At 38.7% G+C, this 14499-nt stretch overlaps 1 long non-coding RNA gene across 1 annotated transcript; it reads right to left on the reverse strand.

Annotated features, from left to right (window-relative positions):
- Positions 1-8061: 8061 nt before the first annotated feature.
- On the reverse strand, positions 8062-10287 carry LOC144990018 (uncharacterized). The gene is made up of 2 exons (XR_013653941.1): positions 9055-10287; positions 8062-8428 (listed from the first exon to the last, which is right to left on the reverse strand). It is a non-coding gene; the product is annotated as an uncharacterized LOC144990018 (long non-coding RNA).
- Positions 10288-14499: the final 4212 nt, after the last annotated feature.

The following is a 14499-nucleotide window of genomic DNA, read 5'->3' on the forward strand; positions in this document are numbered from 1 at the left end:
TGTCAGTTTAAAGGTGTTTAGACAGAGTTCTGACCAGAAGCTTTCATCTGTGCTGATGCTCAAATCTGCATCCCATTTTTTTGTTGGAAGGGCAATATTGTTATCTAAATTACATAAAAGTTTGTATATTTTGGAGAGAGTTCTATTCATTGAAAAATTAATCAGAATGGTAACTACATCTGGTAGCTTTAAATCGTGGTCTTTAAATTTATACTTTTTAGTAATACTTGATTTAAGTTGCTGATATTCCAAGAAGTTATTTATTCCATGTTTGTCTTGATTTCCTGGGGAGTTATGAATCTTCTATCAATAATTACGTGCTCTACTTGTTTTATGCCCCCTGCTTGCCAAGCTGGGAAGTGAATCATTTTTTTATTAATAAGGATGTCCAGGTTGTTCCAGATGGGTGTCATTTTGCACGGTTGAATTGATGATTTTGATATTTTGAGAAATTCCCACCAGGCTGTTAAAGTGGCATTAATGCTTTTGAAACAATCCTGTTTTTTAACTGTTTGGCTAATAAATGGTAGCTGTGACAGGTTGATCTTTCCACATAACGCCTGTTCCAAGTCTAACCATGAGTTGGTTTCTGGATTATTTTTTAACCATTTTAAGATGTATTGTAATCTATTTGCAAGAAAGTATTTGTGGAAGTTAGGTAATTCTAATCCTCCACAGCTTTTTGCAGATTTTAAAGTTTTTAGACTAATTCTTGCAGGTTTGTTGTTCCATAGAAAGCTTGATATGGATGAGTCTAATGTTTTGAACCATTTTAATGGCGGTTGTGTGGGAATCATTGAGAAGAGATAATTAACCTTGGGTAAGATTTTCATTTTAACCGTGGCTACCTTGCCCATAAGGGACAGAGGCAGGTTGGTCCAGCGTGTTAGATCGTCCTGTATGCTTTTCAGTAATGGGGTGTGGTTTAGCTGCACCAGTTCTGATAGTTTGGGGAAAAAGTAGATACCCAGATATTTGATATTTCCTGTTTTAACTGGAATTGTGAGTCTTTGTTCCATATTCCTGTTGAGTGGTAATAAAACAGACTTATTCCAATTAATGGAATAGTCTGATATGGAGGGGAATTCATTTATGATCATTGCTGTTTCATTTACAGAATGTAAATTCCTTAAAAACAGTAATATGTCATCCGCATAAAGACTAATTTTATGATGGCTGTGTTTGGTTTTTATTCCTATAATGCTCTCATTCTGTCTTATTGCTGCAGCTAAAGGCTCAATGAATATAGCAAAAAGAGAAGGAGAGAGTGGGCAGCCCTGTCTGGTTCCTCTTCCAAGAAAAAACCTGTTTGAAGTCTGTTTATTAGTTCTAACTGATGCATTGGGGTTGTGATATAATATTTTGATCCAATTGATGAATGCTTCTCCAAAACCAAACTTATGGAGGGCGGCAATAAGGAACTTCCAATTTACTCTGTCAAAGGCTTTTTCAGCATCCAGCGATAGTACCGTCATTTCCTGGTTTTCAGTGGTGGCAAAGTCTATTATATTAACTAGTCTACGGACATTATCATCCGAGTGTCTGCCTTTGATGAATCCAGTTTGGTCGAAGTGAAGTATGTGAGGAGGGATTTTTTCTATTCTCTGTGCTAGTGCTTTGCAGATAATTTTTACATCCGCATTGATTCGAGAAATAGGGCGATAGCTTGAAGGGCTAGTGGGATCTTTGTCTGGTTTTAGAAGAAGAATTATGTTGGCTGAGTTCATGTTAGGTGGCATTGATTGGCTCTCATTAATAGATGTGGCCGTTTTATAAAATGTTGGTGCCAGTTGTTCCCAGATTTCTTTATAAACTCAGCAGGAAAGCTGTCAGGCCCTGGTTCTTTACCATTGGGCATAAGTAACAGAGCTTCATGAAGTTCAGACAGCGAGAGCAGAGAATCTAAGTTTCTGATTTGATCCTCATTTAGCCTGGGTAGGTTTACATTATTAAGAAATGAGTCAATACTTTGCTCTGACGGATTGATCTGCGGTGTGTACAAGTTTTTATAAAAGTTTTCAAATGCGTTATTAATCTTGACCGGGTCATGAGTGACATTTCCTGTTTGGTCCATAATCGAGGTAATTGATGATTTTTCTCTATTAATTTTAAGCTGATTAGCCAGAAATTTGCCAGATTTATTAGAGTTTTCAAATCTTTCAAGTCGTAGCCTATGTATTTGAAATTGTGTTCATTTATTAATGATGTCATTTAACTGCAGCTTTAAATTTTTCAGATCTCCCAGAATGTGTTCCTGTGCAGAAGCAGCATAAGCAGTCTCCAGGGTTTTGATTTTATTTTCTAATTCTAATAAATCTGCTTTCTCTTTGCGTTTTTTGTGCGTTGAATAAGAAATGATTCGATAAATGGGTCTCCTGCAGTAGAGCTATATCTGCTTTTAGACCATCCAGGTGCTTTAACACTTTCAATCTCTTTGGTCCAGAGCCAAGTCCACGCACATTCCAGCTAACGATGTTAAGACTGTTCATAACTGCTCTGACTGAAAAGGTGTAAAGTTAAGTAGTGCTTGTGTACCAGTCCGTGTGCGCGTGCCCGCATTGAGAAGCGCTGTGCACCTGAACGTTTTCTGGCTATGTGAGCTGCGTGTCGCGTGCGTCCTATGAGAGCCTGTGTGAGGTGTTTGCAGTATGTCGGCGTGTGTGTGCGGGATCGCATGTGCACGCCCCTGTGTGCGCTTGTGTGCGCGCGCGCCCGTTCCGTGCATAAATAAATACTTACCGAGGGAGGAGTTGCTTCCAGGTGATTTACATATGATGAGGGGGGAGAGGGGGGGGGAGTAAAGGAAAGAAAGAAAGAGGTAGAAGGGAAAACGAAAACAACAACAAAACAAGAGGAATGTCGTGAAGAGGAAATATGCGATTCCCTGGCCCATGCTGAACAAAACGATTTTATGCACGACAAGATTGATAAAGGAATGTGGGCATGGTAAGCAAAAAACCGTCACAAAAAAATGTGCTGACTCTGCAAAAACAACAAAATTCTGAACTTTTTTTTGGAGAATTGACTAACGAAACTAATATACCCTTGTCCACGAAATCCAAAGGAAGTTTTGAAATCATTACTGGATGGCAACACCACCTACGGTTTTGCGTCCATTTTGTGCTTAAGTCTGCAATCTCACTATTTTCGCGTTTTTACACAATAGGAAAAAATAAAGTTTTTTTTCAGGGATTTTCACGAAATTTCACGCACATGTTGCTAGAGCAAGTCCACAACTACCTCTGGATTTTTGTCGACGTTGGACCTCAGGAAAAAGCCGCCATCTTGAATTTTCATAAAAAACACCTTTACCACCAGATTCAAACGTAAATTTGTCGTTGGAATTTTCATCGATCGTCTCGAAACTTTTTGGGCATCCATGGCAAGCTACTCTGGAAAAAATGTTGCAATTAGAAGTTGTAGATTTTGAACGGCGTGCGTGTGGCGAGCTAGCACTGTTATAACTTCCATGCCTTTTAATGTAATACAGTGAAAATCGAAAGCATGCATCCAAGGCTGGAACTGAACACATTGTGGGCGGTGTGGGCGGTTAGGGGGGTTAGGGCGGCGGTGGTGCGTAGAGTTGGGTGTGGAAGGCGGGTTGCGTCTGCTGGCCGTACAACGCCGCTTGCAGCTTTAATTCTAATAATTACTGCTGGTGACTTGAAAAAGGAAATCTACTAATGTCTTGGAGCATAGATGAAAACCGGTCAATGCCCAAAGATGAGATTAAAACAAAAATGTAACAAACCCCTGAAAAGACTTAAGATTCAAAAGCATATAAAGGTGCCAGTTCCTATCAACTGTCTTCTGATTGATCAAAAAAAGCAGGTAAATATTATTGGGATGAAATAAAAAAAGGAACACTGAAAAGAAAAGAAAAAAAATTACAAACAATTATTACAAATTATTATTTACAAACAATTACAAACAATTATTTATTCAAAAAGTAAAAAAGACTTATGTTAACATTTTTGTCAAAAAGTACATACAGCATTTCATTTGCATCATCCAAACATTTTAAGCTTCATCCTACACTGATGAATTCATTTAATGAAGAATTATAAGCAAATGCTAACTAATAAACAGAACAAAAATTCAGCAGGAAAAAAATAAATTTGGTTTTAATCAAAATAGATGACAGATAGATAAAAGTTAGTAAGCATTCACTTCAAATACAAGGCGGTTTATTTACACAACCTGACTGAAAAAATTACATTAAAATAAGACTCTCAACTCTCAAAGAGTGTTCATGTGAGAAAGGTCTGACTGTGGAGCTTCCTGTTTCAAACTTTAATCTAAAAATAACATTTCTTTTATTCTTGTATCCTATTTTTATGTCAAGTCTAATAATGTCATGAATACAAAATATGTTAGCGTGATTTACTTTTACCTTTGTACGTAATTTACTTTTGATGCAAGCTGCATGAAAATGTTTGCAAGTAAAGCAATTTATAGAAACCACAAACAAGTTCAACTAACTGAGTTGTGGTTAAATGACACAGTTTACAGGCAAAGCCTCAGTTATCACATTATCTGCTGCTTTCTATGACAAAGTACCGGTAAATCACTTTGACCTAAGAAAATTCCTCTTCACTGCACCCCCCTTAGTACACACACCCCTCCCCCTTCAATATATACATTCCAACATAAACACACACACATGCACACACACACCCTGTCAAACACACATACACGCACACACATTTTGCAAGGAAGGTGGGACCTGGGTCCATCTGTCCCCTACCTCTTCCCTGGTGGGGGGTGCGGGCCCCTTGGCGACGGCGGCCGTGTCCCCTGGGTGCCGGCTTCCTGGGCCCGGCGGTGCTCTCTCCGCACGGTGGGGGGGGTTCACATTACACCTGAGCCGGGGGTGTTCGTGTCCCTGGGGGGTGGGTCCTGGTCCTTGCCCCTGGGCGCTGGGCCCCGCCAAACTTCCAACAGTGGCCGAGCCTGGTCGGGCCATATTTACAACACCCCTTGTGGGCCCCCTTTTTTCCCCGGGGTTCCCCCCTCCTGGGCGGGGGCGGCGGGCCCCTGCCTTGCTCCTCCCTGGACCAACCGTGGGCCGGGTGGGTGGCTGCCTGGAGTGCGGAGCGGGTCTCCCTTGGGGGGTCCTGGCTCGTACCTGGGGTTGGGGTGGGGGGATGCCCGGAACTCCTGGGTGGTGGTGGGGTGCTCGTCTGGGGCTGTGGGCGTCCTTCTCCGGTGGGGCCCTGCGTTGGGCTCTCCCGGCGCGGCGGGGAGGCTGCTTTCCTGGTTGGGCTGGGGCGGCGCTCTCTTTCCCTCCGCGCTTCCCTGCTCTCTGGCTCTGGGGGCCTCGCGGAGGTCCTGCTGGCCCTGGCCTGGGTGGCGGTCTTGGTCGCCCGGGGGGGGGTTGTTCCCTGCCTGTTCCCGTGTGGCGTTGGGGGGATTCCGGCTGCCGCTGCTGCTGCGGCGGGGGTCTGGGTGTGGGGGTGGCTGGGCGCTCCTCCTCCTTCTTTTCACATTCCACCATCCATTTTAGAAGAACATAAACACTCACCTGAACACAGGTGTTAGCTCACCTTTGCACTAGTAGTTTGCATGATTGAATGAATGAAAGATTTCACACTAGTTGGTTTAAAGGCATAGGTATGCGTGTGTGAACACTATCTGTTTTGTGTACATGTTGACATGTGGACATTTTTGCAGCTAGCAGGTGTGCTGATAACATTTGAGTGTGTGTGGACAGGCCCCGCCCTTTTTGTACTACATTTTAACCGTACCGTAATTATAAACAACCAAAAACGATTCATTTCATTGTTTTAAAATCAGCATTGACAGAGTTTGTGGAAGTTAAGTGTCAACATTTCCTCAGATTAATTGAAGAAAAGTGAGAAAAAGAAATCTTAAAGACTAAAGTGTATTATTCGTGGAATATATTAACCCAGATTATGACACAGCTTTAAAAAAATGTATGTGTGAAAAACCGTTTAGGCTTCAAGAATTTTGTATCATTTTTAAACAGAAGGAATGAATGAAAAATTATGCCGGATAGCAGTTGGTCAACCGATCTGGAGAGACGCAGTACTAAAAAGAAATAAAAATCCAAGGAAAAATGATAAAGGAAGACTTTCCTATACATTTTAAATTTAAAAAAATATTTACTCAAGAGATAAACTATTTTAATCCAAAATAATTTTTTGGACAGGTGAGGGATGCTCCGAGCTCTTAGACATATTTACTGGTAATTATTTTTTAGGTTTACTTTCTTTTGTCCTTTTGCCGCAAGTTATGTCCAAATCAGACATGTGACATCTGTGTAGACCAGTGTTTTTCAACCTTTTTTGTACGGTGGCCCTGAAGTGCAAAGCATTCAACAAATCACTCGATACAAAAACATTTTTAAGATCACAACAACAATTAAAAAAAAAAAAATTTTAAAAAGCAGCATTACATTTTAGAAAACAAAACAAAATTTCAGAAACCAAAACTTGAAAAACAAAAATGACAAAAAAAAAAAAAACATTTCAGAAAACAAAATTAATTTCCAGGAAAAAAAAGAAATAAAAAATGAAAACATTTCAGAAAAAAAAAAATCCAGAAAAAAAATGAAATATTAAAAAATGAAAAACATTTCAGAAAAAAAAAATTTCCAGAAAAAAAATGAAATATTAAAAAATGAAAAACATTTCAGAAAAAAAATGAAATATTAAAAAATGAAAAACATTTCAGAACACAGAATGAATTTCCAGAAAACAAAACGAAATCTTCAAAAATGAAAAACATTTCCAAACCGGAAGAGGCAGGTACTATGGGACAACGCTGATTGGATGATGATTTTTGTCAATCACTTGAACTGAAAAGTATTTTAAAAGAAGCGATGACGGATTTTATCGTCCAAACAACAATGTACTATAATAATCCACGTATTTCCCATTTCTATATCAAATAAAAAATGCAGCAAACTGTTAATGAACTTTAAAATTATTTTTTTAACATTTCGCCTGACACACGGTCACCCGGAAGTAGTTTGTGAGCACTTTTACTTTGAACGCTGTGCGCTAATGTCTACGGCTGCGAGGTTCACGCTGTCAATCATCTTTAGGTAAGTATCAATTCTGTGATCTTTTTTTTTGTCAGTCACATGTTTCTAAGGATGTTAATTTTAGGATGTTAAAGTGCTGCTTTGAAAAGATAATTTCTTTTTATCTTGCGCATGCGCAAAAAGAACCCGATGGAGATGAACCGTCTTCACATGATAGCCGTTCCCGTTTTCGGTGACAACATGAGAGAAAAAGCTCCGAGCCAGCCTGATTCTAGGATTTATACAGTAATTATATGGCATCAGTGTTGCTAAAAATCGACTTTAAGACTGAAATCAGTAAACAAGTTCTTATGGGAAATAATATTAAAGTGCATTGTATATTTTTGAACCATGCATATACATATACTGACACTTAAAAATGAACTTTAAAAGTTTATAAAATACTTAATTGAATTAACATGTGATATTTCTGCAGGTGAAGTTACTCAAGGCGAAGTTCCAGAAAGGTTTGTGCTGCAGAAGAACAGATGGCAGCTCTACATGGGAATACAAAAAGACTAAAGTCATTCCTATCATTGTGCAGTGTACAGGCAAGTCACCATGATTTATGTGCAATGTAATCAATAAATATTATTTAACCTTAATATCTAATTTTTTTTTTTTTAAGTTGCAGGTCCTGTAAAAAAAAGTCTTTAACCTGCTGCATAAGCCTGATTAGTTGTAAATGATGCAGTGGGGAGTGAAAAACGAAGCACAATTCCTGGCTTTAGCGTCGGGCTGATGATCTGGAAATCACATCTGAGGAATCGCATCAAACACTTGCACAACTCCAAACAACTTAATGTTCCTTTAAGCAAAACTCCAGTTTAAAATGTTCATATTAGGCTTGCTTCATTTAGGAGTTTTTCCATGTTTACCATTTTAGGTTTTAAAGCTTTATTAACAAAGTTGATGTTTGATTTTCAAAGCTGTTGTTTAGAAATGTTTCTTTGTCAATGAAAAAAATGAATGCTGACGTGAGGATTGTGATAATGGATATGAAAATAAACAAATTTGTTTCATAGCAAATGCAGTATATTTATTGAAAACTTAACATGAATACGTTATTCAATAACAGAAACAAAGAAACAGTTGTGGATTTTCCTTTATGGGCTTCTTCATGCAGTCAATCAAATGTTACGTTTACATTCAGCATTTACTCAGCGTACCTGTCAGTCACATTTATTAGAGGAAAAAATGCATCTGGGAAAGTTTGTTTGTGCTTAACAACTATATCAAAAAGAGTCATGTCAGGGAAGTTTTGTCCACATTGCTGCTCAGCATCACATCCAGAGGAAGACGCACAGGTAAGAGACGCCAGTTCCTGCTCGTACATGCTTGCAGCTTCCTCTGCACTGGACTCCAGCTCCATTGAAATCCCTGACAGAAATAAATTAATAAATTAAAAATCCCTGACAGAAAAACATTGGCTGCCGTTCATCTTTCATTCAGGAAAAAGTTGAGTTCATCAAAATGAGGAGAAAATGGGTTAAACCAGAAATTCATTAAGGAGGGGTCAAAACAACAAACTCAGAATAAAACACATTATTTCAGTCTTATAAAAAATACATTCTAAAACAATTTGGTATTCCTCCTCTGCCTGAAAGACTAAAACGTTTTTTTTTTAAAGATTTATTTTACACTACAGACTTTTCACCTTTAGTTACACACCTGGACGTGTCTGATGATGTGCACATCCAGTCATTTACTGTCATGTTTCTGTGCACTGACACACTCTAAAGTCACAGATCTTAATAGTGTGAATAAGAAGCATTCATAAATGTTATTCTGAGACACAAACTGCTGCAGTTTACCTGACAGCTTTGCTGATTTATGCTGCTGGTACACCTGTCTGAGAATCCTGCCCACGTGACCCCCCCTCTCCAGCTGATGAGGTAACCTGTCATTAACGTATGACTGAAGGATCTTGGATCTGTCTGTTAACACCCACTTAGAAATCACGTTTAACGCTACATTTATTAGATCAAACAAATGTGCCTCCATACCTTATCAGTGGATGGCGGGACTGCATTTCCTGATGTGCGCCGTCTTTAACACCCGTTTCTTCGCAGCTGCTGCTTTAGACAGAATCTTCTCACGACATTTTGAAACATTTGTAAACCTGGTTGGTGTTGATATTTCTGCGTGCGTTCTGTCATCACATCCGCTAAATATTCAAAGATTAACGTTTATGTTAACGTTTTACCGTCCCTTTCTTTGTTTACCTGCAGAACGGACGTCATCCGCACAAACTACTTCCGGGTGACCGTTCTGCTTCAGACGAAATATTCAAAAAATAATTTAAACCTTCATTATCTGTTTGCTGCATTTTTGATTTAATATGTAAATGGGAAATACGTGGATTATTATAGTACATTGTTGTTTGGACGATAAAATCCGTCATCGCTTCATTTAAAATACTTTTCAGTTCAAATGATTGACAAACATCATCCAATCAGCGTTGTCCCATAGTACCTGCTTCTTCCGGTTTGGAAATGTTTTTCATTTTTGAAGATTTCATTTTTTTTTCTGAAATGTTTTTCATTTTTTAATATTTCATTTTTTTCTGAAATGTTTTTCTTTTTTTTTTTTTTTTTTTTTTCATTTATTAATATTTCATTTTTTTTCTGAAATGTTTTTCATTTTTTTTATTTCATTTTGTTTTCTGGAAATTAATTTTTTTTCTGAAATGTTTTCATTTTGTAATATTTCTTTTTTTTCCTGGAAATTAATTTTGTTTTCTGAAATCTTTTTTTCTTTTTTTTCTGTTTTCTTTTTTATGTTTTGGTTTCTGAAATTTTGTTTTGTTTTCTAAAATGTAATCTTCCACTTTCGGCTTCTCCCATCAGGGGTCGCCACAGCGAACACGTCGCATGGTAAATTTGGCAATGTTTTACGCCGGATGCCCTTCCTGACGCAACCTTCTCAAACCGGGCTTGGAACCGGCAGAGGTAGAGAAGGGAACAGGGAGCAGCCCGGAGTCGAACCCGGGTTTCACGGATGGAAGGCGCCGCAAACCAGCACGAGCTAAACTGGCTCCGTTTTCTAAAATGTAATACGCTTTTTAAATTGTTGCTGTGATCTTAAAAATGTTTTTGTATCGAGTGATTTGTTGAATGGTTTGCACTTCAGGGCCACCGTATTTTTGAGCCACGGCACACTTTAACCTTGACAAAAATCCCGCGGCACACCAGCATCCAAAAAAAAAAAAAGAAATAAGCAGAAATTCATGGTCTCTATTGATCGACAGCCCCCCCCCCCCCCCCCCCCCACAATCTCACGTGCATTTTGTGATAATTGTGGCCAAAAAAGCAGGAAGTTGCGGCTGTTTTTTCTAAGAGATGAAATAAAAGTTAAATTAGAAAATTTAGAAACTGTTTGTTTGTCCGTTGAGGTTTCTAGACATTTCACGCGCACTCATTCTGCGCTGGGACACTGGCCCTTTAAGCCAATGCATCATGGGAGATGTAGTGTGAAAACTGCCGAAAAAGGGCAGAAAGACTCGCGTCTGTGAGCTTCATTGTTTTGTTCACGGTCTGACACCGGACTCTGTGGAAAGCTACACCGCTAAAGACGAGCTTTAGCTGGTATTTTTGTTGGAACTGAGAGAATTTATGAGCAGAATTAAGAACAAGGAAGTGAAGACTTTAACCACTTCTGATTGGTCAGACTGCTGACATGTGATTAAGCCTTCAACAATGATTGGCGGAGACAGGTAAAGGGGCGGGACTTTCCCGCAAACCGCTATAGCTGCAGGTAAATACCGTCATTCTTATCAAAATGTCTTTAATAGAATCAAATAAACACAAAGAAAAAGTAATTTTAAGATCTTTTATATTCCTCACTACTCAGTGTTTTATCAGGGCCTGTTTGGATGAACAAAGAGCTGATTTCCTGGAGATGGGAAATGTTTTTAGATCAGTGAATGATTAATGAGGGTAATTTCCCACGGCACACTTGACCATCTCCCACGGCACACTAGTGTGCCGCGCCACACTGGTTGAAAAACACTGGTGTAGACCATGGTGTATTCATTTGATGCTTTATCTTGCACAGCTCTTTTCTGATTCATGAGGTTTGGTCTCATGTAATTCCAAAACCGTAATTGATAAATTTTTCCTCCATGATTAATTGTCAAACAGTTGGCACTTCTGTAAATTAAAAAGGGACTCCATCCATACTTCACTACCAAATCCGAGTACCCGGTTGTGCCAGGGTTTGCCTTATTTTTTTGCTTCCTTTTGTTACTGTAATGTTTTAGTTCTGTTTCCTGTCTTATTTTGGAAGGTTTCCTGTTTTGTCATGCTTTTGAGTTTTACTTCCCTTGTCCCCTTGTATCTCTCCTGATCATTTTCACCTGTGTCTTGTCAGTCCTGTTTTGTATTTAATTCTTGTCTCTGCCTTCCTCTGGTGCTGGACCATAATGTCTCTTCCCTGACTGTATTCTGCCATGTTTTCACGTTTAGCCCACAGTAAGTTTAGTTTTGATTCCCTGCTCTGCAGCGCTGTTTGTTAGTTAATAAACCCCTTGCCCTGAAACAGTGTGACTCCTGTCTCTGCATTTTGGGTCCTTCATGCTCACCAGCCCTCCCTACCTACCAAAAAAAATGCATAGACATTTAACCCTTATGCTATAGGCACTTTAACATTGGGAGTTGGGTCATCTACCCACTAGACAGTGCCCTGAACCTTTTTTCTTCAATGATTGTGATTTTCACTGGTGTCCATGGATTACATGAAATTCTGTCCATCTTTATCCACCTTTGTCATGGTAGGGAAAACACGTCATTGCAAGGGTGGGGTCATAGAATAGCACATGAGTTAAAAAAACATTCTGTGCTTATGTGAGATTAGGAAGCTTTTGAGTTTATTTACAAAAAAAAAACAACAATACAAATTAAAAACAGGGTTTTCTTTTTTCGTATCTACAGTATACAGTGCAGATTAAAATGATGATTCAAGTTATATACAGTTGTCTCCAAGGCAACAATTAAAGATGAACAAAGACACACAATTTTGCTGATTTTTGGGGTCAGACGATTATCAATTAGGTCAATTCACAGCATCGGTGAAGGCAATATTACTTTATCTTTGGGAAAAACCAGAATATCTGCCCCAAAAGTTCAGCTTTTACACTTCCTAAAGTTACAGGAAGTAAATGCATACAGGAGAGGATTCAGGCTGCTGTTCAAAATGACATGTGCTTTAAATGTACTGGGACTCATTGCAAACTCCAACAGGCCCTCAACAATGAGATAAACTGCAGTCACACTCAGTATATTCATGACAATACAGGGAAAGTTCACAACAGAGAAGGTCCCAGTGATGCTGAAAACCATTCTGGTTGTTTGAGGATTGTTAAAAAATGCTGCTTGCTTCACCTTCCTACAGTGGTGGGCTGTCAGGGCCTTCAAGGCCTACTCTGAAGGCCTAGCAAATATCTGAACCGTCTTAATTATATTCTGTCCATGCATACTCATTAAATAGTTACACCCGTAACTATCAGAAATCAAAACACATATAATTTAGTCAAGACGCAATTAAAGAAACGACTCATTGACAATCAGAGCTGTCAACACTAAGTAAACCTCTCACCGATCCTCACTACTATCTTGTCTTTTTTATGTGTGCATATGTTCTTAAATTTGTCTGATTTTGGATTGTTTTATCACCAATTTGTTTTTAGGGTAACTGCTAATTTTATTGAATGCATTGTTTAATATACGTATGGAATGTTATGTAAATATAATTTATTTTGATCTTTTAGGGTGATTTCAAAATCTACCCAGGAACTGCAGATGAAAAATAGCCCTTTGGCGAACTCAGACATATTGACAGAAATGTTTATTAATATGCACTGTCCCCTGTATTAAATAAATAAATAAATAATTCCAAATGGTCTGTCAATTTTCCTTTTATTTTGTTTATGATGGTTATGCTGCTTCCAGATTTTTTAAATGTATTTGTTTAAATGTTAACACAGATTGACCTTTTTACCTTTTTAGACAGCTTTGTGTGTTTGTTCATCTGTTTCTCATCCCCAGCCAGGATGAGGGGGTTTTACGACACAATGTCCTGACCTGATAAGGAAAACTGTTTGAACTTAGAATCCACCAAATGGGTCATTATACGACACCCCCTCATGAACTTTTCTCTTTGTCTGGAAATTGTAACTTCCCTCTTGAATTCTTAATAAAAGCAGCACACGGAGAAGCAGACCTTTGAGAAGAGAAGCGTGGTGGTTGTCTTCTGTCATTCTTGCTTCTTCTCCCTCGTGCATGAGAAACTTGATTCTTGTTGTGGTCTGTTGTTTCTAATTGTGTTTTTCTTTAATGTCTAGATGCATTTATCTGACATTCAGTTACAGTATTGGTTTTACTGCAGGCTTTTCTGCCCTCTCCTGGTCATCTTGCTTTTCTGCACGATGGGCATTGAACACTTGATTGTGCTGCTCTGAACAGCTGCAATGACAGTCTTTTTGGTTATGCTGTCCAACAGTTGACCAAACAGATGAGAGCTGAAGACCTCTCTTGTGTTGGACAAATTTTACTTTTACAACAGGGTCTATGAATCTTCTAACATACCAGATGTACAGTAGGTCTAAATAAACCCCTTTTGTAAAAAAAAATGGAGGGAAGAATAGAGAGGGTTGTAGGAGGGTGATTAACAAAAAGTTGATGGATGGTGATAATTATAATGGTTAGGTTCCGATATAATACATATTTAGAAGGGGTGGGGCACACACTCAATAAACATACCTGGGGGGTATTCCAGGGGGGTATTCCAGGAAGCATGTTTAAACTAGCCTGACTTTAAGCCTGAACTCTGGCTGAAATCCGCCTGAACTTGCGTACTCTGGGTATGTTGGTTCCAAAAGGCCGGATATGAGTTGGCGTAATTACGCTCGACTTTGTAATCCTGGGTTAATGCATGTGCGCGGCATGTACATAAAAACATTCTCAATGGACCGCCGATTTACGGAGTCACCATGGAAACAGGTGGAGAAAAAAAGAGAACGCGACACTTCAGTGAGACGGAGATGGAGATTTAAATGACGGCGTATGAAGATTATACGTCCATCAAAAAGTAATACGGCTGCATCAGCAAAAGAAAGAGTTTCTGCTTGTAATAGAAGAACAGACAAAATAAACGCACGAGTTTCTGATCTTATTTCCATTTTCCTTGTGACGCATATGTATATAACTTAAATGAATTACTTCTATTGGTAACAAGTAATTGAGTTAAATTTATTCAACCTCATTTCTATAAAACTCAGTAATTTTTTGTACAACTCAAATTTACGTATTTATCTTACTAAATGTCACATTACTCCAATTCAATTTATCTTTTTTCCATCTTAATTAATTATGATTCTTGAACTCTCGTGTATAAGTTTGAGCCGGCAGATGTGCTCATTTTTATAACAATTAAAAGGACGGGGAAAAAGGATT

Source organism: Oryzias latipes, chromosome 24 (genome assembly GCF_053564925.1).
Source record: "Oryzias latipes strain Hd-rR chromosome 24, Olatipes_Hd-rR_3.1".
Lineage (NCBI taxonomy): Eukaryota > Metazoa > Chordata > Actinopteri > Beloniformes > Adrianichthyidae > Oryzias > Oryzias latipes.